General features: G+C 37.9%; 1 protein-coding gene and 1 non-coding gene across 3 annotated transcripts in view; both read left to right on the top strand.

The window, feature by feature from the left end:
* The window catches only part of SYT1 (synaptotagmin 1), a 440,827-nt gene that overhangs the window by 118,718 nt on the left and 295,198 nt on the right, over positions 1-26,911 (top strand). The window lies entirely within an intron of this gene.
* Positions 4,628-4,734, top strand: LOC118984802 (U6 spliceosomal RNA). Its single transcript, XR_005065990.1, has one exon. It is a non-coding gene; the product is annotated as a U6 spliceosomal RNA (small nuclear RNA).

Raw genomic sequence — 26,911 nt, 5'->3', positions numbered from 1 at the left:
GTTCTGGTTCACATGCATCTGTGATCACTGATTATGTTTAGAAAGAGTCTGCTGCATTCAGGCAATGTTTCATATGGGTGAACAGGAGTTAACATCCTTAACAGATAATACAAATTTCCCAGAGGATGGGACTATCTTAAAAACACTGCCTATCCACAGTAGTAACGCACTCTTATTCCTGGATCTGTGAATTTAACTTGAAAGTTATTTCAGATGCACATCCTAAGAACCTGAGGCAGGAAACCTGCAGTTTACTGAGAAACTACAGAAAGCGCATAAATAAGCAGTTTATGATGCTGCAAAATTGAGTAGGAGTCTACACTTCCCCTCATGGAACTTTTGAGCTGGCAGAGAGTGAAATTTTAAAAAACATAGTATACAATAATCACAATGCCTCAAGGGAACGGCCCCTGTAGTTATAAAAAGCTAAGCAATTCAGAGAAAAGAGTAATCATAACCGATAAGACTGGGGAGTGAGCACGGCACAGCAATAACTGTTTCCTAAGTGTGGTTTTACTTTAGATCCTGAAGGATGGGAGGGCTTCTAATAGCTAAAGATCTCTTTATTCATTAACAAATATTAATTTATCATTCTATTATGTACTTTTTCAAAGTCTAGGCAAAGGGGTTGACTAGACTTCAGTTGTCATTCACTCTAATAAACCAATAAGCGAATTAGGTAAATTCAGATATTGGTAAGTTCTATATGATGCTAAAATAGGATAATATCACAGTGAATGATGTGGCTAAAACAAGGGAGAAAGGGCTCTTGTGGAAGGTAGCACTTTCGGAAAATATGGTATCGAAATAACTGTTAAATAATTACACCGAAGAAACAGTAAAATAAATTTTAACAAATATTGAATATTTAAATTTGAATACATATGAAGATATAGAATAAGTACAATAAATATACACTTAAAATAAATATTAAAAGCCAGTCTTTGAAATACCCAGGGCCTAGAGCATTCCAGAAAGAGGAAACAGCAGGTATGAAGGCCCTCAGGTTGGAACAATGTCTTGCATTCAGGAAGTAGAAAGGGCTGGAGCAGAGTGAACCGGGTGGTCCCGCATGAGGTCCGATCCTGACGGGTCAGGAAGGACAGCTGTTTCGGCAAGGATAGCAGGAACCCAGAAAGAATTTGGAAGCGCAGTGACATAATGGTCGAACACACATGGGCACTGGAAACAAATGGCTTGGCCTCAAGTTCTAGCTCTTCTGCTTCCTAATTGTTTAGCATTTGCCAAAGGTACGTATTTCTTCAAGCCTCAGTTTCCACATCTTCATGCGAAACTAACAATGATGTCTGTCCTGCAGCTCGTGGTGAGTACTTACCCACCTAATGCCTGTAAAGGGGCTTAGCCAAGTGTCTAATACTAATGAAAGTGACCATTTTAGAGCATTTGGGGGAATACAATTTAATTCATCTTGACTGTTACCTATGGGGAAGAGTAATGGAAGGTGAGTTAACAAATACACCTGGAACCCAAAGCAACAGAATATGGAACACTAGACTATTCTATGAGCGGGAGAACATCACAGACATTTTATATCGAGGAAGCGATCATTTGTCCTAGGTTAATGTAGTTGTTGTTTACAAAATATTTTGGTTACGGAGATACCAAAGTAGAAAAATGAATTAGAAAGCAATTTAATTTGTACTACAATAGGGACCAAAAAGAGGAAATGGGTTACAGCCATTATGGGAGTTAAATTGACAGGACTTTGTGACTGTGTGAATAAGGACAGGCCTCAAAGCTGGGGGCCTGAGACAATAACTGAAATAGAGACGGTGATAGAAGAACCTGGCTTGAGTCAGGAGAAAATGACTCAGCTGTGAGGACATGGTGGTTTGAGATTCCATCAAGGTAACCAGCCAGCAGTAGAAAATGTAGAACTAGAATAGGAGAAAAGCACTGGTTGGAAATATAGGCTAGAGTATCATCAACATTCAGGTTATAGCCAAAGCCCTGATTGTTGGTGGGATGTTGTTGCCAAGAAAGAATGAGGATAAAAGAAAAGAACATGCAGGGAATGGTCTCAGTGTCCAAATCACTTCACCTACAAGACCAGAAGAGTAAGTCTGGGAAGGAAGTGGTCCTAGTGATCAATACAGCTGGAAGAACTTAATGAGCAGAGTCTGTATGTCAATTTCTGTAAGAAAATCACTAAGCATAAATAAAAATTATATTCACGTTTCATTCCACTAGTTGTTTGGCCCCATATCTCGTTTGTTCCTGTTGACCCAAATTCTGGTGTATACAGATAGAAAAGGCTTTTCAGGGTCACAGAAAAAAAGTTTTTCTCCTGCATACAAGCAAATTTATTTATATATATAAAAGTATGAAGATTATAATAGTATAACTACATGAAATATTGAAATACCATGACAATGGTATTCTCTCCAAAACATGCCCCACTCATTTCTAACTTGTAGCTTTTGTTTAATGTCTCAGTATCTCCCCAGGACGACCCCCCTATCCTTGTCCTTCGAAACATGGTATACCAATACCATTAATTAGCTTAAAAATAAATACTTAGAAAATGATCAATAATGGTCAGAAACAAGAGTCTGACACAAGAAGTAGAGATGTAGGTCACAGTGAGCTGACCAGTATTTTCTCTCGGGTTTTCTCTGTAGTAACGTACAATGAGGAATAAAAATTAACTTGAGGAAAAGAGTCAGCTTTCTGCAATTCCATAATTATTGGTATCAGAAGTTTGTGTCATTGAATAATAAAACAGATTTCTAATTTATAAATGGTGATATTTGATCCAGCAGTCTGGTTTAACCAACATCTTTTAATGTTTAATGAATTTATTGGGGTGAAATTGGTTAGGAAATTATATAGGTTTCAGTAGAGGTCTATAACATATCATCTGTGTATTATGTTGTGTATTCACCACACCAAGTCAAATATCCTTCCATCACCATTTATCCCCCTTTAACCCTCTTGTAACTTCTTCTTTTCCTTCTGGGAATCACCAAACTATTGTCTGTGTCTGACAACAGTATTTTTTTCCTTTGCTTAATCCCTTTGCCTTCTGCACCCAGCCCCAGCGTCTCCACTCTGACAGCTGTCGGCCTGTTCTCTAGCTGTGAGTCTGCTCTTATTTTGTTTATTAGACTCCACATATACAGTATTTCAACATGCATAATGCATACTTTTTTTGCCCAATTTTTGAGGGAAAAATGAGGGTGTGTATTATGCATGGGTAATGCTCTTCCATATCCATATAAATGTTTTTAATTCTTATTTATACTTATGTGTTAAAAGTATAACTCTAGAAAGTTATGGATAATGATATCCATATGTTCAAAAGTAAATGCTAAAATTTCTTTATAATACAAACAACAGGTATCTAAATATAAGTAAACACAAAATTGAAATAAAAATTGAAATAAAATTTTTTTCTTGAAAGTTAGGGCCAAAATCATGGGTGCACATTATACACGGCAAAATACAGTAAGTGAAATCACTTGGTACTTGTCTTTCTCTGATGGGCTTATTTGACTTAGCAACCAAGTCCAACCATGTCATCACAAAAGGTGAGAATTTCTTCTTTTTTAGCTGAGTAGTATTCCACTGTGTAAATGTACCACACATGAAAAAATCAGCTAGTCCAGCCAGAGTTCTAATTAAATGAGTATATACTTTAAGTAAAGCATAAATAAAAGTGCACAGAAAAATTGATTCTTATTGGTTCTTATAATAAAGGTTGACAGTTGATGAACTCTTCCTAACTACCAGATGATGTACTTAGTTATCACCTGTATTACTTTAATGTTCACAATACTTTTATAATTAAGTACCACTGTTATTTTAAATTCAACTAATTGTGTGATTTGCCCAAGGAAATGCAACATTGTAGTAATGAAGTTGAAGTGTGCACTCATTGATCTAATTCTACAAACATTTCTCCTCACAGTGCATGCTGGGTAACTTCACCTTTCTTCGTGTCTAAAATATTCACTATATATAGTATAGCAATGACATATGAAGGCTGTTCTACCTCTAAATCATCCTCACAATGTAAAAAAAAATCTAGTCTCACTGCAAAAAAAAAAGTCCATATCTGTCTTCATGACCTAGAGTAGTATTCCTAACAGTTTGGGACAAAAGGCAGTGGAGAAGAGACAGAAAAACCCTTTGAGATTTTTCAGCATCAAAGAGGGGGATTTTTTTATTCTACCCCACTGCCCAGTTCCAGAATTTCTCACCATTCCTTCTCATGCTTTACATACCATTTTAAACTCGTCCTCTCCCTGGAATACCCTTTCTGCCTCTAGCTCACTTGGGGGCTAAGATTATTCTACAGGACTCCACTCTCATGCTCCCTGACCCAGTCTTTCTACCCTTCACTTCACTGTTAGGTGCCTCTCTTCATTTTGCTATTAACACCCTGCCCTCCTTCCCATCACAGCATGTCACAAACACACACAGTTTCCTAGTTGTCTATTTATAGTTTGGTCTCTACTAGACTGTCAGATCTTTCCAGAGACAATAGTTTTTCATTCATAGAATGTAGCATAATATTATAAAACTAATTATTAAAATTTATTTCACATTGTTATTAAGCTTATAAAAATAAAAGATGAGTATTATTTTTAAAAGCATATGTTGAGTGCTCGCTTCGGCAGCACATATACTAAAATTGGAACGATACAGAGAAGATTAGCATGTCCCCTGCGCAAGGATGACCCGCAAATTCGTGAAGCGTTCCATATTTTTCAGAACGTGCTGACAGGGTCCAGAGGGTAGAGGGGAGAGACGCACAGAGTAAAAGGGGATGGACTCACATGAATAAGTATGAAGGACACGTGGACAATAACTAAGACGGGGGGTGGAGATGGGACGGGGGTGGGGAGCACTGGGAAGGTGCAGGGCTGGGAATACAAGAAAGAAAACTGTACTTGAACAAAAGTTAAATAAATAAATAAAAATAAAAGCATTTGTTGAATGAACGTATTTCAATGTAGCGCATGGTTTGCAAATGTATTTTCTCATATGTTATGTCATCTAACTTCTTATATTAAGCTTGTATGGTCGGTGTAATGATCTTATATTTAAATAATGAGAAACCAAAGCGCAGAAAAGTTAAGAAACTTATCCAAGGTCACAAGTGCCACAACCCCCCCCCCCAAAAAAAAATCCCTGAGACTTAAACTCATGTCTTTGGATGTTTCAGCGCCACAACTCAGATGACAAGTTGGTTTAGAAACCTGTAAGATGTTCCTCCAGTGTACCAGATTCCATGCTCTGAAANATAAATAAATAAATAAAAATAAAAGCATTTGTTGAATGAACGCATTTCAATGTAGCTCATGGTTTGCAATGTATTTTCTCATATGTTATGTCATCTAACTTCTTATATTAAGCTTGTATGGTCGGTGTAATGATATTATATTTAAATAATGAGAAACCAAAGCGCAGAAAAGTTAAGAAACTTATCCAAGGTCACAAGTGCCACAACCACCCCCCCCCAAAAAAATCCCTGAGACTTAAACTCATGTCTTTGGATGTTTCAGCGCCACAACTCAGATGACAAGTTGGTTTAGAAACCTGTAAGATGTTCCTCCAGTGTACCAGATTCCATGCTCTGAAAATTTGTACTCCACTGAAGTGGTAGCATGCCACAGAAATTTTTTAACATCCCATTTCAAGTTAAATGGACAAGAGTGTTTTTCAATTCAGTAACTGTTTATTGTAGAGCATACTGGTAGTAAATAATGTATACAGTCTTTGCCCTTGAGAGAACTTAAAGTTTAGTAGATAGGATCAGAGAAAAACACACAAAAAACTTTAACTCAAGGCAAGAATGAGAGGCTACAAAGAGTTGAAAGTTTATTGGGCAAATCCTCACTAAATAATTAATTCTATGTGCCAAGCTTGGTGTGCTGTGCTAGGTATATGAGGATAAGAAATGGGTTGTGAACTCCCAAAAGAAAGAGATGTCACCCATGGAGCTGAGTTAAAAACACTCATGAAGTGGCAGAATCTGAGAGCAAATTTAAAGCGCTGGTTGACTTTCGAAGGACAAGGATAGGGGGGTCATCCTGGGGAGATACTGAGACATTAAACAAAAGCTACAAGTTAGAAATGAGTGGGGCATGTTTTGGAGAGAACTGGGTTAATTAGAGTGGTAAGGGAAAAATGGGTAAATAAGAATGAAATGTTAGGACTTTAAATGTCAGCCTGAGGAATTAATTCATAGTTTGAAAAGCAGTGGGAAGCCACTGAGAGATTTGAGAAGCAGAATGACGTATGGCAGCTGGGATCGGTAAACACGTATCTATTGGGTGTGTAGGATGCAGTAAGAAACAAGTTTTCAAAGCTAACTCTGATCAAGTAGCATCATTTAATTACACTGTTTTATTACAGAAAATATTTAGGTGATCTAAAGTAAACACTTTTTTATCTTTTCCCCTAAAATAGATAAAACAGTTTTAAGAGAGTCCCCACTGATGGGTTTTCATACTAAACAAAATGCCTTTTAGGGTGAGAGATTACAACTCAATACAGTTAAATTAGATTTTCTATTTCCTGGAACCAAACTCCCTTTGGTGGTTGTAGAGAACTTCTATTATAGATTAGAAATGAAAAAGGAGAACACATAGTACACAGCAGTTTTTCATAGTTATTCCAGGTGACATTGAAACTGTCAGAGTTCAGACAAAGGAGAGGCATATAAATTAGACAAGTAACAGTTTCCTTAGCTGATCCTGAAAGACAAACAGAAGAATATAAAGAGATAACAAACTTGTCCTGGGCGGCAGCTGCTGAATGAGCAAAACCCAGATGTGTTTCAATTCCAAAACATAAAGGTCAAGTCACATTGAATTGCTCTTTCCCAAAGGAGTCATTTTTAGAATAATTGCATTCCAGATATAAATTAGCCAAAATATTTTATGTATGTGTCAGTTTTAATTGTATTGATACCAAGTATATACTGCTAAATATTATTTTAACAACTGACATCTCTACATGTCTTAGAGATTAGCTTCAGTGATATGACGTGATGTTTTTGTTTTTAACAGAATGAAATAAGAAGACACTTGTCATGATGCTGTCCAACTGAATCTGGCACTTATGGGCAGTGAACAAATACTTCTTTAGTAGTAGACATGTTATACTAAAGAAATATGGCTTTCAAACTATACTATATTAGGTGGCCAAAAACTCTCTCTGGGTTATCAATTCCATGAGATGATCTATAAAAGAAAATTTCTACTGTCATTTTTTTAGAGGTTTTATTTATTTATCTTTACAGGGGAAGGGAAGGAGAAAGGAAGGGAATATCAATGTATGATTGCCTCTCATAGGTCCCCTGCTGGCAACTGGCCTAAAACCTAGGCATGTGCCCTGACTGGGAATCGAACTGTGATCCTCTGGTTCACAGGCCCATGCTCAATCCACTGAGCTACAGCAGCCAGGGCTCTACTGTCATTTAAATTTTGGAAATATTCGCGTCTCTTTTCTGTGAAAATATATATTGCATATTAGCATAATAAGTCTGATATATTCTGCCTTAAAAAGAACTATTTAACTTTATTCAACCCAGTGCTTTTCAAACTTATTAGACCACATAATCTGTTTAATTTCTTTTAATATGTATTCATATTCCATTCTACCTTTAGGAAATATTACCAGAGAATTAGGAGGACAGCATTAGATACCAGGGAAATGTTAATTTTTAATAAAAGGACCTGCTCACCACTAACCCCACTTTCCGTTAAAACTGCTACTGAGTCAACCAATGGGGTGCTTGAATTTGACATAGATAGTCACAGGATTTCCATAGTCTTAGTTCTCCCTTAGGAGTGAAAAATATCTCTGATTATTTTCTCTCTCAGTCTCTGCTGCCTCCATCCATTCATTCAGTTAATGTTTTTTGTGTCCTGACTCTGTGGGTAGCCATGATCTATTCTGGAGATAAATGGTGAGCAGAATCCCACAGTCCTCACCTTCACTAAACAAGTAGTGTAATGGAAAAAAGGACAAGAAGAAAGCCTAGTATTTTTTTGCTAAGGAAGGTACCTCACACTGTGGAAACACAGATCAGGAGCATCCATAATCCTTGGTGGATTAAGGTCATCCTGTGAATAACTAAAGTCGGAAGAATCTATAGATGAGATTTTTAAAAAAACCACTCTGGCCAGGCCTTGGTGTGGTGGAATATGGCTTTAGGGGAAAGGGAAGTTCAGTAATTCATTCCACCCATGTAATCTGACCCCCAAAGTAAAAGCATTTCCTTACTGTTGCATTTCCCTTCTCAGGAAAGCCTGGAAGCCCTGTCCAAACCCTGGTATCTGTAGGATACTCCACAGGGGAGGGGAAGGTGCTGTGCCTCTTAAAAGCTTGACCCTCTGTTCCTTGATTAGGTAGCTGTTATTACCTCAAGGTAAGGAGCTGAGCCTGCACGCTCTCCTGTTCCCCATGATTTAAGTCTGGAGCTACAAAGGCCAACAGCTAACTCACAACTCCCCCTCCAGTGCTTCCTCTGCAGTTCTAGCCACCCCGCGAGAAGGTCCTTTCTGCAGCCTTGGACTCTATGATTGCAGCCATAAGTCAAAGCCAGAAACACTGCTTCACTGAGACAGAATACGGCTCTGTGAAGTATGTTCACAAAATATGAGATATGTTAGGATACTGATGGCCAGGCAGATGTGGATCTGTTAACTTCTTGTCAAAACATCGATTTGTCCTTGTGGAGACGGTCCACTGGACTGTTAAATCAATGTGCATGTCACATATAAGCAAAAATAAAGAGTTTCTAAAATTGAAAATGTCAGCATTATTCATATAAACTCAAAAACACCAAATTGGCAACATTTTAATAGAATGAAGATTAAAATGTTTAAAAAAATGAAAAACTGGAATAAGCTATTACATGCAATGTTTCTACATTTTTTAGAAGGAAACACTCACAGGAGAATGTGAATAATTAATCACCCTGACCAGGCCGCTCCTGCTCTTTTCTCTTTAAAGTCAAAGATGGTGCAATGATTATTTTAGGCGTCATAAAAGAGTAAATTATCTCTAATTTTTGTAAATTCATAGTAGCAATAAAATACTTATGTAGAAAAACACACTCCCTATGGTCATCTTGAAATGTATTACACTACTATAAAATTGTAAGTCTGAAAAGAGTTTCAAAAACATGCCTAGCTCATTTTTCTTGCCTCTGAGCATGGCTGGGTTGCAAATAATTCTGCAATAATAACTTTAAAGAGAAGACACAGCAATTATTCTTGTTAGCCACAGGATTCAATTACATTTATACAGAGACAAATATTTTCCCATATGGCACATTTCTTAATGTTTCCTTACATTCATATTCAACTAAATTCTCAAGAAAATTATTTTATGACTTTATGAACTTATGAAAAACCCTTTCATTTATTTGCCTTGATATTTCTATTAAAAACCCTTTTATTTATTTGCCTTGATATTTCTATTTTTTTGTCTCAGAGACAGCACTGCCAAGATAAAAAATTTAATCACCTCCAGGTGAAATATCAAAAAAAATGTTTAAAGAGTGCTAGGGTAATCTAGCTCTGTACTAAAACATTCTGCTCCTAAAAAAAATAAAATAAAATAAAACATTCTGCTCTTTCCATAGAAATCCAGAAATAAAGCAAGCATGACTTCTTCCACTGACATAAGAGTAATATTTTTAAATTTTAATGACCAACTTTAGTGGAAATCTGGCAGACACCAGATATCTTCTGCAAAGTTTTCACACCAGCTAATTCACTCCTTTTACCACCGTGTGTACCGTGTACCATCTAAGCTCCCTTCCAAATCCTGCCCTTCCACCACTAAGGGCTGCGTTGAGGGATTCTAGAACAGTTCTCGCATCACACACTGGTTTGCCAACCAAACATGTATCAAGCGCCTCAAAGTTTCTCTCTTCCCCACACTCGGAAAGCTACAAGGGAGAGGACTAGAATTGAGGAGCACGAAAGGACGGTGTACGACCTTTGAAGTTAATAAAGGCCTCTGTTTGACACATGGTTCTGTCACTAACTAGCTCAATGACCTTGGAAAGGTCATTCATCTTCTGTTTTCAGGTCCTTTGACATTTAAATGGAATAGTGATGCCTTCCTCATAGGACACAATAAGAGTTAAGTGAGATAACTTATAGAAAACATTTACTATATACCCAGATAGTTCCTCAGTCCATGTTTGACATTACTGTTTCTATTATTGTTGATGTTGTTAGTGGTATTGCTATTTCTACTGGGAACTGCAAAGGATGGAAGCCCCAAAAGCCCAATGAAGAAGTTTAGGGTTAGTATTAATAGTCACTGGAAGAAGTGTTGGAATTTTAGGCTGGCAAGGACATACACAATGTTCAATAGAGTCAAAGTGATACGACTATTAAGACAAAATATTTCTTTGCCCTGGCTGGTGTGGCTCAGTGGATTGAGTGCTGGCCTGCGAACCAAAGGGTCACTGGTTCAATTCCCCATCAGGGTATATGCTGGGTTGCAGGCCAGGTCCCCAGTAGGAGGCACTCAAGAGGCAGTCATTCATTGACACTTCTCTCCCTCTCTTTCTCCTTCCCTTTCCCTCTCTGAAAATAAATAAATAAAATATTTTTTAAAAATATAAAATATTTCTTTTATGGAGAGATGAGGTATTGACTTAGGATGCACACACAGTCTCTGATAAAGCAAGAAACCCTCTTATTAGTATCCCACTTTGCACATGAAGAACAGAGGCTTTCAGTATTATTGTTAAACTTCCAACATGATTGAGCTAGAATATCTGAGCCCAAAGTCAATACTTCATCCACTTACATCATTCTATACCCTCTGCTTTTAAGACAGCAGTCCTTCCCTTGTTCTTCCCCAGCCAGTCAACCCCTTATGCATTGCCTATTTTGAATTCCCATTGTATATTATATTCACTTTATTCTAGTATAGTTATTTATTGTATTCTATCTCTTCTATTAAACTGTAAGCACTAGGAGGTCAAAGAGAATTTCTTATTCATTTTGTATCTCAAGGCCTTCCTCATTCTAAGTGCCACATCTAAAGGGCTGAGCGGTCTAGTGAGGAGGGCAATCGGGGTTCTAGCTGGACTTCTCTGGAATCCACCAGCACCTCTGCAAATGAGGAAGCTTCCATCTAGGGACTGGTGAGTCATAGAGATCAATGAAGACTCCAGGGTACAAAATTTAAAGCCTTTCAGATCTAGACTGAGGATAAATTCTTGAGCTTAGGTATTGTTCCTTGAATGTTCTGTTTTTGGAGAGATTAATCTGCCGCAGCGAATTTCAACCAGTGTGCCTCAAGAAGCACACAGCTGTGCCCCAAGGATTTTTAAAACATGCAATGCCTGACTAATTAGTCAGGGGCTCTGACCTCTTTACTTTAGACTGTCAGTTAAAACAATGACAATGGTCATCCAGTGTGAATCAAAATCGTATCTATTTTTGCCAGATTGGCAAAAAAAATGAATTTTTTGGTGTGCCACAAAATTTTGGTGATGACTCTATTGTGACACGAGATGAAAAAAGTGGAAAATCACTCAAACTACCAGCAATACATAAGGACAGATTACCAAGAGATGGAGGTTCCCATAAAAATCATTCATTGGCTAATTAAATTCCCTCTTCACTCGGTTTTACTATAATTAAAATACAAAAGGTCTGTTTACATTTTGGATGCCTTGATATATATTGAGAAATACAATTTCTGAGTGGGCTTTCCCTTCACTCTTTTCTGCTTTGATATCATGCAGTCATTATCTGGCAGGGCCCACAGTGCTCCGTGTTAAATTCACCAACTGCTGTTCTGCACATTCCCTCGGCCCATTTATTTCAATTTCAGAAGGAGCAACCACTCCACAGTGGCTGACTACTGACTACAGTTCCACGCCATCACTCTTCAGGACTAAACTCGTCTCAAGCAAACAGCTCCCACATGTGAGCATGGATGTGGTCAGTCCCCTGGCGATGGCATTTCAGGCCCGGTTTCTAGCACAAGATTGGGTTTTTATGGTGAAAAAAAAAAATAACCAGAGGAACTGCAAGGGAAAAGAAATAGATTGCGCAGGCATTTTCCAACCAGTCATTATCTCATGTAAGAGTAAGGTCTTATTCACAACATAGTTGACGGTGGCCAGATATCATAAATGTGTGTATTTATTTTTGGAAAAAAATATAGAATTCTTAAGGTAACAACCTAAAACTCATAATTTTTGTGCTTAGGAAGCCTGAATGTTCAGGGAATTTCCCTCAAATGGCTACCATCAACTTAAAATAGCTAGTGCGCATTTACTAAATAAATTTGTACTGAGCTAGGCAGATAGGGTAGAAAACCTGTAGTACAGAGCCCATAAAAATGCCCCTTAGTCCATCCAACCTCCCTAATCTTGTCTCTGATTGTATCACATGAATTCATATTTTATACAAATGATCTAGCCTTTTATTTGACAAGATCCTTTATTCTTGAATGACACTATCATTTATCCCTTTGTACTCATGAATAGCATATCAGAATAAGGCACATTGCAATTTAAAATGTGTACTCAGGAATTATCGGTTATGTATTGTCACACTCTGCCTAAAATAATGACTTTATCCTAAATAGTTCTAGAAATGTATGGACAACAGTCTATTGGAGTAGGTTTTCCAAATACGTACGAGTCATACATTATCACAAGACCAAACATTTTTCAAATGTAATAGTACATAAAACTTTTTCATGCAATTTAAATAGAGAAACCATTTCAGTTGGGTCAACGTGCAATTTTCATGTGCTACTCTCGGTGCAAAAACAAATGGCATCCTGTATTTCTTCTCTTGTTTAAAATGATAATCAAGTTTATCATCTTCACTAGGCAACAAAGCAAATAGCACCAGTATAGAACTTAGGAAGGAAAAAGAACACTTAGTGAACTTCAAAGGTGAGTGAAACACTGGACATGTGGTACCTCCTCTGAGTTTCACAACACAGAAATGAAGTAGTTATTATCTGAGTTTCAGGGGTATTGAGTAATTTACCAAATGCATCCTGCCAGTTCTTTAAATAATGTAACTCCACAGGCGTCTGTCCTGAGCACTGTTTTTCTATGGTACATAATTTCCTGGGTGCTCTCCCCACTTTCTGTGGTTTCGGTTGCTGTGTATACACTTTGATCTCTCCTAAATCCATTATTTCTCCCTATAACCTTTCTCCTAAACCTCAGACCCATGTACCCCAACTGCCTACCATGTATCTCCCCTTCCTTGTCCCTAAATCAGTCCCTCCTCCAAATATCCGTTATTCATTTCCTTGTTCCCTCTAGTCTGTCTTTATTCTCGAGTGTTTGCTGGTACCACCCTCCCGCCAGGGTAGGGGAGGACTGGTCATCTTATTTTTCTCTATTACCCCTGACATCCTCTTATCGATTTTACCTCCTCAATATCATGTTAGCTCAACTAGAGGAACTACATCTGTCCTCTCTACTCTCACTAACCTCCCTTTATTCTGTCTATTATCATCTCTTGCCTGGACTCCTAACATGTTCTCCTGCTTTGCATTTTCACGCACTCAACACAGCTTGAGAATCTATATAAATAATGCAAATATGCCATTTCCCTTCTTCAAAACTTTCAGTCTCTCTCCATTTCTTGTACGAAACAGGTCAAGCCCCCTAAGAAGACCTTCCTTGCTTTGGTTCATATTTTTTTTTCCTTAAAGCCTCAGCCTCTTCATCCTTAACCCTTACTTTATTCTCCAGAAACACAGACTCTTTACATTTTTCCTCACATAGCATGATTTTTCTTTGGTCATAATATTCCTTTGGCCTAGAAGTTCCTTCTTTTCTACACTCTTCAGTTTTTCTAGCTGACTCTTCTTTACTCTTCAAAATTCAGTAAATACCACTATCACCAGAAATCCTTGTCTGACCGAGTTGAACAGAAATCAGGATGATGGGCTTACATTTGAAAGTCATTAACTGAGCGTCTACAGAGTTGCATTGGCATCACTGGTGTTTAGACTTAGAGAGCAGCAATGTATGCTTGCAAATGAACTTGAAATGCCTAAACCTTGCTGAAACAAATAAAGACGAACACTTTAAATAATTGTGGAAGATTCCTTTACTTCCTGAGTTAACTTGTAAGATCTTTTCTCTAAGCTAAATTACTTAAATAGTTTTATTCTCCCCCTGAGTAATGACAGAGACTAATTAGGCATCCTCCAAGGCACAGATGGGGAAAGTAGCATCCTCCTTCCTCTTCTCTTAATCCCTAGTATAACCAGATGTAGTGAAAATCCCAGCTGCCTTTTTAAGGCCTACTGGGGAGCAGTAGGATCTGAGACACTGGACCAGCCAACCAAGCTTAACATTTGCATCCAAAGCCCCCCCAGAAGCAATGAATTCAGCTCCCCATTTTACTGCTTGTGGGAAATATTACCACACAAAGAAGTAGGCCTGTGCTTAGCGGGAAAAGACATTTACCCAGTCAGAACATCCTTGTGTCTAATGAGGTGATGTAAACCCAGGCAATTCAGGAGAACAGAACAATTAATTTACATATTTTTAAAATACAAATTGCAAAATTTGAGAGAGAGCTGCTTACAACAGCTTTACAGTACCTATGCTTCTTGGATTTCAGTTCAGCAGTCAGAATATTATAGCCACAGTATCTAAGTTGTCCAAAGTAACCTATCAGACCATATATTGTATGATATATGCTTAGGCACAGTATCTTCTAAGCCACTATGTCCCTCCACATATATTAAATGAGTGAAAAAAATGGACTCTGTATGAAAAATTTGTTTATCAAAAAGTTACATGCTTCATCTTTTTAAATATGTGATTAAATTCTAAGAGAATTTCTTAAACGGTCATTTCTGCAGTGCCGGTGTAGGCAGCACAGTCGCCACCTCAGCTGGTTCTGTGCTCTGCGGCCAAGCGTCAGAGCGTGCAGCAGGTCCACGACTCACTGATGACTGTGCTGGGCAATGTCAGCCTTGACCCCAAGTCCCCTGACTGGGGAGGAAGTTCCACTATACCTTGAAAACACCCCCTTTTTTCAAAACTTAATTATTTACAAAAGAGAGCCAGTATTCAGGGTGGTGAGCTAAAATGTCCCAAACCAGCAAAATCATCTATGTGCAGTCACCAATTATCTTTTATAGAACAGTGGTGCCTTGGTCCACAATGTCACCTTGTCTCCCACAACGCCCCACGGTCAGGCTCTGCTTCTCTTCCCTAAAATTACTCCTAGCCTGTCTTTTTCTTTCCTTCTCCTCTGGCAAACCTTTTTCCCAATCACGAAGATACCATAGTTCACACTGGCATTGCCCTTTGCCCTGCCTGACTCCCAGAACGGGGGTGGGGGTGGGTGGGTGGGGGGCACTGAGTTGAGCTGCTATGAGAGGGAGGCTTAGAGCCGCCTCTTCCCGTTCATATGGCCTTGTCATATGAACGTTTATGGTCTGTAGTCTCAGGCAGCCTCCTAGGCTAATTGAACGTAAAAGCTTTCTTTGTCTTTTGGGTTTCTCTAACATCCTAGAACAGCTGCGAATAAAATGTAGAGTACACTTTCAAGTGGCATCAAATAGACTTAAAAGGAAAGAGAGACTGCATTTGATACTGGTAACCTCTCATTGATTTCAGAAGCAGGGCCTCTGGAACAGCACCTTCAATTTTAGTCTTTCCTCCTTTCCCCACTCAGGGCTCATTAGCTAGAGATTCACCACCCCCCACCTCCACCAACACCCACAAGTCATTCCAGTGCCCATCTCCAGCTGTGGATGTTTTGGGTTAGGTGTAAGGTCAGGCTACTGACAAGCAGTGAGTCTGTTCACCTTGCGTTGTGAGCCACCTGAGATACAGCTAGAAAAAAGTTCTTTTTAATTGGCTGCTTTCAAAAAAATTCTGCTCAAGTAGTGTTTTTAATACCCTGAAGACAGACCTGTTGTACAGGAAAACCTTGCTTTTGCTTGATTATCAGTAACTTGTCAAGGTACTGAATACACACAACACAGTAGGTGCCTTTCGAGTCAAGAGCATTTACCGAATTCCTAACCCGGGTGAACCAGACACATACTAAGCTGAGAAGCCCTGCCCCACTGGGAGAAGGGAATGAAAAAGCGGCATCGAAGCACACATTTTAATGAAACTGGTCCCCTTTTTCATTGCTTTTCAGCACTTTCTAAAGTAGATATCTTCCATCCTGTTTCCCGGGAAGATTTATAAGAGCCCTCAAATTAAGCACACTCTTTTTTCCAAACTCATCATCACTCATATAATTAGAGATAAAAGACTGTAGAAATCATATGAAATTCCTTTGAAAAAGGTGAACCATATTCACACTCCAAATAAGTGTGTGAATTTTTAACCAGTTATTGAAAGTGTTCCATAAATTGAGCTCTTATTGAACTTGAATATATCTAATTCGTATTCCAAATGTGATAAGTAAAGCAAATGGAACTTCATATAAGTTCCATTCATTTTATTGCCTATAAATTAGGTCTGGTAAGCTTGAGTGAGGGATACAAGAATATTTGAAGTATGATGACATTTAAGGTGATTGTTTATTTCAATCATATTGCTTAAGCCTCAAAGTTAAAATTTTAACTCTTAATGCAACTTGATTTATATTTTAAATAAATGATACCTTCTAAATAAGATGATCATTAACATCTATCAATTTTAAAAGCATTTGAACTGAAAGTGAAGAATTTTTTTCTCATAATTGCAGCTGACATCAAACTATATTACAAGGCCACTGTAATCAATATAGCCTGGTACTGGCATAACAGGCACACAGACCAATGGAACAGAACAGAGAGCCCAGAAATAAACCCAACTCTATACAGTCAATTAATATTCAACAAAGGGGGCAATGACATAAAATGGAGTAAAAATAGCCTCCTCAACAAATGGTGTTGGGAGAACTGGACGGCTACATGCAAAAAAAATGAAACTTGAACACCACTTACACCATACAGCAAAATGAATTCAAGGTGGATAAAAGACTTAAATATAAGCCTTGAAACCATTAAAGTCCTGGAGGAGAACATTGGCAGGAAAATCTCAGATATTCCATGCAGCAATATTTTTACTGATACGTCCCTTAGAGCAAGGGACATAAAGGAAAGAACAAACAAATGGGATCTCACCAAAATTAAAAGCTTCTGCAGGCTAAGGAAAACAGTATCAAGATAAAAAGAGAAGCAACAGCCTGGGAAAACATATTTGCCAATGATACCTCAGACAAAGGTTTAATCTCCAAAATATACAAAGAACTTACTCAACTCCCCTCTAAGAAGACAAGCAACCCAATTACAAAATGGGCAAAGGACTTGAAACAGACATTTCTCCAAGGAGGACATACAGAGGATCCAGTGACACATGAAAAGATACTCAATATCACTAGCTATCAGAGAGATGCAAACTAAAACCACAATGAGATACCACTTTACACCAGTCAGAATGGCCATCATAAACAAAGCAACAAACAACAAATCTTGGAGAGGTTGTGGGGAAAAGGGGACCCTAGTTTTCACTGTTGGTGGGATTGTAGACTGGTAAAACCACTATGGAAAACAGTATGAAATTTTCTAAGAAAACTAAAAATGGACCTGCCTTTTGATCCAGCAATTCCACTGCTGGGATTATATCCTAAGGACCCTGAAACACCAATCCAAAAGAACCTATGCACATCAATGTTCATAGCAGCACAATTTACAATAGCCAAGTGCTGGAAGCAACTAGATGCCCATTAGTAAATGAATGGATCAAAAAGCTATGGTACATTTACACAATGGAATTCTTTGCAGCAGAAAGAAAGAAGAAGCTCCTACCCTTTGCAACACCATGGATGGAACTGGAAAGCATCATGCTGAGTGAAATAAGCCAGGCAGTGAAAGACAAATACCATATGATCTCACCTTTAACACAGACCTAAACAACAAAACAAACAAGCAAGCAAAATATGACCAAAGACACTGAAATACAGAACAGGCTGACAGGGACCAGACGGGAGAGAATTTCAGGGGAAAAGGGGAAGGATTCACAGAAACTAGTATAAAGGACACATGGAGAAAAACTAAGGGGGGTAGAAATGGGAGGGAGGTGGGGATCACAGGGGGGTGGGCTGGGATGGGAGTGGGGGACAGAAAACTGTACTTGAACAATAATTTTAAAAAATAATTTTTTCGAGAGAAGACCTTGGTTTTACAAAAGAGATTCTACCTTTCCTTGTGGAGACAAGTTCTGCAGCCAGTCATGGAAATACGTTTAATTCAGTTGTGACAGAAAGAATGAAATATCTTTCAAAAGCTTCAAATTACTTTGCCATTTAATCCACATGTTTCTAATAGGCTACAACACTAAGCAATATAGAAACTTGTGATTCTAGGTAAAACTTACCTGAAGTTTCCATCTCTCAAAATTGTGTCTTGTGTTGGCTGCCTCAGCATTGCAATTCTGATCATCAAGTTCAGTCCTGTGGGTCGCTTGTGGTTTATAAAGGCCTCCAACTCAGAAGCACTGTGGGCGTGGCGGTGTGGGCATGTGTGTGTGGAGAAGTTGCAGAGAGAAGATAGAAAAGAACAAGTGTCCCATTAACAAATGTGTACAAGTGATTTTTAAGTTCTTTAGCTGTCACTTCAGAAATCACGAGGGAAGAGAATCTTAGTGAAAACAAGATAGGGAATTGCATTACAAATAATAACACCTAACATTTATTTCACTTGATTCTCTAAATCAGTGATTTTCAACTGATGTGTCGCAAGAATTTTTAAAACATGTAGTATTGAGTCAGGGGCACTGGCTTCTATTCCCTTATTGTCAAAATTTAAAAAATGACTACAGCCAGTACAACGATAGCCATCTGGGAAGAATGAATCAAAATTAAATATATTTTTTGTCAGATGGGGAAAATTATACTTTTTTGGTATGCTGCAGTATTTTTGTAATTAGTTTATGTGTGCCATAAGAAGCAAAAGGCATACCTTGAGGATATTGAGGGTTCAGTATTCCCAGACCACCACAGTCAAGTGAGCATCTCGGTAACACGAGCCATAATGGAGTGTCTTGCCTTCAACACGTGAAAAATGCAACACCAGCAGCTGTGGAATGCAATAAAGTGTAACACAATTAAAAGAGGTATGCCTGTACTAACATCATTCCCATTCTATAGATAAGAAAACTGAGGCTCATCGGGATTGAGTGACTTGTTCAAGCCTGTGCTTGTAACTAGATCACTGCATTATTATATAGCAAACATTCCATTTACTGACATGTTAAAAACTCATCTACTACATAAATCCAGCTCTTTTGTGCATATACCTTTTTCCCTCTGGCTAAAATAAAATTGAAGCACTTTACATTTCCTTAATTGCCAGCAGGTGTCTGAAGGTTTAACTTTCCATTTATGGTGTCAAAACTCAATAAGCTCAGGTTAGTGATTTTGGTATACCTGAAACAAACATGCTTGCTTTTTTTGAAATTAAAGTTTTTTTCAAAATTCTTTTTACCAGTAAATTAACAAAAATGGAGGTAAAAGTTCCAGAATAGCTTTTGTCTTCCCTTCAAGAGGAGACTAATTAAGCACTCTTTTGGACACCTGTGGAAGAAATGTCTTTCCCTCACCTGCTTCCGTTTCATTGTTTCCCCTGTCATATTTTAGCTTACATTTACCAAGCACATGCCATGTGCCAGACACTGTGACAAGAACGGTAACTATGTATTCAGTGCTTGTCAGCAGTCCGTGAGGTTTCCATGAACCAAGTCAGGGTTAGGTTGTCAGGGTCTGTTCTCTAAAAGCCAGTCTCTGATTCACAGGTTGACTCTGCCCTGAGCATAGCTGGAAGTATGTGGCTTTTCATAGTTCTGTCACTTGCCTCGAGGAAGAATTCTGCAGCATCATTACATAATAGAAGTAGCCTAGACACTCAGTGTTGGGATACCTTTTTTTTTTTTGCAATTCTCCTTTTATGTGGTCTTGGAGACAGTACCTAACCTCTTCTCAAGACTTCCATTCTCTCATCTGAAAAAGGATACCAAACCCAAGAGATTATCATAAAGAATTTAGGTAATTTATAGATAACCTAGAAACAGGAGGTATAATAAAGTAATATTGTTTTTATCATTACCACCATCATCATCTTTATTAAATGGTACGTTCTCAGAGGCTTTGGGAAAAAATGAGTAGCAATGTATACTCATGAGTAGCAATGTTGATGTAGTTATTGTATACTTTGCATATATACAACTATATATTATTGTCATTTTATATTTGGTGACTAGAAAATTATATTTTTATTTTTTTTAGATTATCTATCAAATGTCCAGCCCATAAAGGCTTGAAAAGTTAAATAGGGAGCAGTCTGAATGAAATTAAACTTCTTAATTCATTTCAAATGAAGATGAAGGTGGGGAAAAGAAGATTAGAGNAGTCTCTAATTCACAGGTTGACTCTGCCCTGAGCATAGCTGGAAGTATGTGGCTTTTCATAGTTCTGTCACTTGCCTTGAGGAAGAATTCTGCAGCATCATTACATAATAGAAGTAGCCTAGACACTCAGTGTTGGGATACCTTTTTTTTTTTGCAATTGTCCTTTTATGTGGTCTTGGAGACAGTACCTAACCTCTTCTCAAGACTTCCATTCTCTCATCTGAAAAAGGATACCAAACCCAAGAGATTAGCATAAAGAATTTAGGTAATTTATAGATAACCTAGAAACTGGAGGTATAATAAAGTAATATTGTTTTTATCATTACCACCATCATCATCTTTATTAAATGGTACGTTCTCAGAGGCTTTGGGAAAAAATGAGTAGCAATGTATACTCATGAGTAGCAATGTTGATGTAGTCATTGTATACTTTGCATATATACAACTATATATTATTGTCATTTTATATTTGGTGACTAGAAAATTATATTTTTATTTTTTTTAGATTATCTATCAAATGTCCAGCCCATAAAGGCTTGAAAAGTTAAATAGGGAGCAGTCTGAATGAAATTAAACTTCTTAATTCATTTCAAATGAAGATGAAGGTGGGGAAAAGAAGATTAGAGATTACTCCAAGAAAAAAAGGAGGAAAAAAATGCCACTGAGAGGAAAAAAGAAAAGAAAATGTGCTAGGTGTTGTTTCTCATTTTCTGCCCTTGTGTGACTTTTTTCGCAGATAATATAAGGTTCACATATGCATACTTGATCCTTGTTACTTCTGATGGTAATAATTCATCCCCTTCCCGATGTGTGTCAGGGCTTAGCAGATCTCTATCTCAGAAAGCTAAACCACAGAACCCTGAAAAAAATGGATAGAAACTATTGAAAACTGCATGAGTATAAACTCCATTTTTCTTTTTAGCCCGGGACTACATTTTTTTCTTTGACAGCCATTATAAAGTGACAAAACTGTTTAGAGTTGCTGGCTTACTTCTGCAGTATTTAAAATAGGAAAATTTTATATTGTTCTCTCAGCTGCTAAATAGGTGCGTCGCATTCCTGAATGAAGGACACTCACTCTGCCCACAACAGGATGCCTCCAGGCCTCTCTGGCCTCCGATCAAAGTCCAGCCCCTGGAAGATGCTTTTCCTGACTTCCTCGTGGGCAGGGGAATCCCGCATCCCATCCTGCCCCCCCTTCCTTTTGTTCTCCACTGTACGGCAGGAGGGAGGAGTCAGTAATTCTTAGTTAAACGAGTGCGGGTTGAAGAACTAGATATTTCAGAAGAACGAAGCTCCGATTTGTTCTCGGAACTGGCAAAAATTAGTATCAGCACAGTTGAAATGAACAGCTTGTATCTTTTTTTCTTATGTAATCCTGTGTATATGTGCGTGTTTGTGTGTGTGGAGAGAGAGAGAAGGGGAGAGGCTGTGAGAGGGGAAAAATAGAGAATATAACAGTATTAAAAGTGTTTTATAATATTCTAGAATCGTCACTTAAGTCACTCCAGTGAAACACTTCTGGGGAATTTGCTAAGATTCATCAGGAGCCCCTGAGTATGCAGTCATGGCCACCAAGGAAGAATTTTTATGATCATCCAGAAAGGATTCTTTTTCAAAAATTGAGTTTTTCCGCAGTGAGCTGCAATTAGGTGACCATAGAATTTAAATACTAAAGGGAGACATTTCTGAGAGTTAGAGGAGATGGGAAAACAAACTAACAGGTTTTAGTGGATGTGCACCAGGCTCTGCCATGGGCACGTTGGAACACTTGGTTATTCAAGCGGTAACAGCCATGACCTGGGTATCCCTTGTCAGCCCATGCTTTGTATCGCCCACCACCTCCAACACTGACACATCTGCACAGTGCTCGGACACAGTTCCTAAGTGTCATGTTTCTGCACATCTTGTTTGTATGGCAAACAGCGTTGCAAGCTACAATCTACAACCAAATGGCTTTTTGCTTGCAATCCATTATAAAAGATTTGGGTTTTCAAAGCTTTGGATTCTTCAGCTACGACACAGACCCACTCTGTAAACGCACATTACCCAGCCAGGCCATTTCGCATAACACTCGCGGGACTGGGTATCAACGAGGGTGAGTAGCACAAGTATAAAACTCATGTGTCTTGCTGTGCCACGAATCAAATTCCTTTATCTTTGGACCAGGAGCCTCATGTCTTCTGCCAGCATCCATGAATTTATAGCAGGCTAACTTGTTAACTTGGAAGTAGGGCAAAACATCAGCCTCTTCGTGGCTATTAACGTGTATGCATAAAGCAAGGGCGGAACTAATAACCATAGTGATAATGATATTTAATCCAGCTGAGTCCTAGAAAGGGCACTGGACCAGAGTCTAGGGATAAGTTGTAATTCCACTAGAAGACAACATTTTGAGTGACTCTAAGCAAATTACTTCAAAAATTACTCTGGTCCTCAATTTTCTCATCCATACATTAGTCAGGGGAGACAGGTAGACTTCTGATTATAAAATCTTTGATTTCTGACTCTTTCAGTATGTCTCATGACTCTCTCTTTCTGCAGGTGGTAACTCAAAAATCAGAATACTAAAAATACAGTAACTCTTTAGAAATGATCTACTATAGAGATTTAGATAAGTATGTTCTGAGAAATCCCACCATTCCTCAAATATTTGAGAACTCCAAAATGCTTGATTGGTTTAATTTTCACATAAATTTTAACTGAAATAATGTTTCATAGTTTTAAATCAAAACGATAGCCCTGGCCGGTGTGGCTCAGTGGATTGTTTGCCGGCCTATACACCAAAGGGTCACTGGTTTGAGTCCCCATCAGGCACATGCCTGGGTTGTGAGACAGGTCCCCAGTAGGGAGCACGCAAGAGGAAACTACACATTGATGTTTCTCTCCCTCTTTTTCTCCATCCCTCCCTCTCTGCCTAAAAATAAATAAATAAAAATCTTAAAAAGAACAATAGTATGGACATGCAAATGTGTTATAAGCCAAAAGTGCTGACACAAAGGAGACCAACAATGAGCTAACCTACCTTCATTACAAAATGCAAATGCCATACAATCCAGTTTCTAAAATAAACCTACGCTGATAACATTGTTCTCAATTATTATTTATAGGGGGAGCTGAAAACAACAAGTCACTGAACAGGCTGCTCTTATCAATCAAAGATACGAAACATTGTATTGCAGGGATAGTAGTCTCATAAAAGAGAAAACCATGAATGGGCGTGAAAAGAGAAGAAACTAGATGAAGGAAGCGAAGTATATAGGTATGGAATTATTGAGGGGTTTTTTCCTTCTGAGTTGAGAACCCACCTTTTGTTTCTCTGGCAGTCAGGTAGTTGAATGTCGCAGTAATTTGGAGTGGTTTTTGTTTCTATTAGGAAGTAGTTATAATAGGTTTCCCTAAGCAAGCGGTTTTCTTTTGTTTTTGACGTGACATTGCTGCACCCATGGATGAGATGATGGACCCAAACTTGGGAGGAACGAGCGAGAATGGAAAAGAGATATGTATAAAAGGCAATGTGGGAGAAGAAACACCGAATTCAATGGCTGATTGATGCACAGAAAGATTGCTCTTACATCTCAGTGATTGGGAAAATGATGGCCACTTGGACAGAAACAGGGAATTGCAGTTTTGAATGAAAAAAAATATGAGCACAATTTTAGAAAGGTGGAGTTTGAAGAGACAGCAGGCCATCTGGTATAAGTCCCCAATGAATAGACCAGAACTAAGGAGAGAGGCCTAGCTAGAATTATGGATTTGGTAGTCATCTGTGTCTGTAGATTGCTGGCTTCAGATATCACAAATCATCTGTTATTCTTGAATCTGGAAGTGCCAGTCATGCTGGCAATTTTCTGCCACTCTTTGCAATAGAAAGTTCACATTCTGATTTCACTGTGACTCAGTAAATTGCCTCAAATCTCATACAACATTTTCCTTGTTGCAAGTGACAAACCTGAATCTAACTCCACTTCAAGTATAAAAGTTTAAAAGCAGTGTTGGGTATATGTAAACTGAATAATTACATCTTCCTTTACTTGAGTAATGTGGAAGAGTGAATTAAATAATAATAAATCATTTTCACCAGTCAATGCAAGTAATTCAGGTTGACAAAGGTATATTTACATTACTGTAAAAGAAAAGGAGACCTGAGATTTCTATTTGATTGTGGGATGTATAGCATAATCAAAATGACAAGGTAATGCTGGGGAGCATTTTTCTGAATGTTGGGAAAATTGAGTGGGTATTCAGCAGAAGCTAAATGAAAATGTCAGGGTAATGGTGAAGATTTTGCACTTTCGCACACTCTAGTGATTGAAACATAGCAAAATCTGATGGTGACTTCATGAAAATAGGAAATCGAACTTTCAAAGACCACTTAAACTACCATATACTAGAATGCTTTTTTATTTTGCATTCCAGGTTTTTTAAATATGCACTTTAAAAATAGTGTGTTATTTGGTTAATGTAACATATGATTCACTCATCACACATCACCCCTTGCATCAGCAGATTTATACAAAATTATTCAAAACTTTTCTCAAATACTAACAAATAAGTGACAAGGGTTTTGAGTATCTTGTGCCTACCATAAGCATGGGCCTTATGGAATTTAAGCTAAAGAAATTACAGTCTCTTAGGGAGGCAAGATTGTATACTCATAAAATAATATTCAACATTTTATTCTGTGATAAGGAGGAGAAAGAATTGTGGGGGGAAACCCTCGTGGTTGACATGAGCACCTTGTTTTTGAACGAGAAAGGCACTCATGAGGATGTCAGCCTGTCCAGCACCATGCCTTCACTTTTAGGGCCACAGGAGATGGGTTGGTGGTGGTAAGTAGATGCCTATCCTTTTGGTAGAGGTAGAGGATTGAGGAATTCAGGTGTCCTTTGGCATGGTTGAGTTTCTAAACAAATGAGATCCTAGCAAGAGCAATGAAAGTGAACCGTTAATTAAAGCTTTTGATTTCAGAACTGGAAAGGCGGGGACAAATCAAAGTGGCAAGCTTTCATAAATCATGGCATTGCTCTGAAGTCCAGAAGGGTAGCCTGAGACAACATTACCTGGAAATTTCCTGAATGCTTGAAAGGAGTTGGGTTGAGTTTAGCTTAGTCTGGAAAATATGTCTCTAGAATACATTGTGAACCTCTAAATTGAATATTTAGATAACCATTTAATTATTCATTAGTATAAAAATAAATGGTGAATGCAAAGGGAAGGGGAGCATAAGAGGACTAAATGGCAATGGAAAAATCAGTAAAAAATTTAAAATGAAAAAAATAAAATAAAAATAAATGCCCCATTCTAGTTAGTAGACATCCTTTCAGCTTTTATCTGTTGAATTCCTTCTAACCACCAGACAGACATCTGCTAACTGCATAATCTTGGTGAAATCTGATACAATATCTTGAGGTTGGTACTTTAATTACCCCGTTTTACAAAAAGGCAAAGAGACATGGAGAAGTGAAGTAACCTGTCCAGATTCATCAGTTCACGAGAGGTGAGGTTGGAAATGAAGATGCTGACACCGAAGTTGCCCTGTTAGCTGCTGCCCTGTGTTACAGCCTTGACAAGAGGTACCCTTCATGTGTTACCTGTGAGTGTGCTGGGCAAAGGGCTCCTGACTGCAAACAGACTTCTAATTTCCAAATATTTTTTCTGCTACACATTACTATTATGTTATTTTCCATAGCTACTAATCATATATTAAATCCCAATAATGATGATTATTACTGAAGTTGGCTAGTGCATCTCTGTAATTTTCATCTTTAACATGTTATCTCATGCATTATTTTTTGCTTAGACATTTCTTCTTGGCCAATAATTTATTGCTTTTCATTAAACCAAGAGAAAATTCCAATCTATTAAATGATCTTATTACAGGTAAATAGTAAATCTCTTACAGAGAAGAAAATCATGTTCTTTTGTGTGTTTTTCATTAATTATAATGGCAACTGATCAATTTTAAATATGGGCTTCTTCTCTATATTAAAATTGATTTCACTCTCCAGTTTTAATTCTGCAGATATTATTTATCTGAGAAACAAAGAAAATTACCAATTACTTTCATTATTCCATGTGTGCAAGTTATGGATAGTCATTTCTATAGGTCATATCAAATATTTTCCCAAAATATTATTTCCTTGCATCTGAAAACATCAATAATAATGGTTAGGTCTATCATTTCTTGACTGACTGATATGTTTCAGGTAGTATACATGTAACACTTCTGTACTTGGCACTTGATATTCATTATATCATTATTATCCATAACCATCCCATAAAGAAGCTTTCTTTACTCACCATTATACAAAAGCAGTGTAGCTCACAGAAGTTGAATAACTGTCCCAACTCATAAATTAGAAGTGAGAAAAAGCTGTTTCCAAAACCAGGATTGCCTATCTCCTTACACTAACTTTTTAAAAATATATTTTATTGATTATGCTATTATAGTTGTCCCATTCCTCCCTTTATTCCCCTCCACCCTGCATACCCTGT

Source organism: Sturnira hondurensis, unplaced genomic scaffold, assembly GCF_014824575.4.
Source record: "Sturnira hondurensis isolate 20B ecotype Veracruz unplaced genomic scaffold, ASM1482457v3 Scaffold0003801, whole genome shotgun sequence".
Taxonomy (NCBI): Eukaryota; Metazoa; Chordata; class Mammalia; order Chiroptera; family Phyllostomidae; genus Sturnira; species Sturnira hondurensis.
This window is presented reverse-complemented; position numbering and strand designations above follow the sequence as displayed.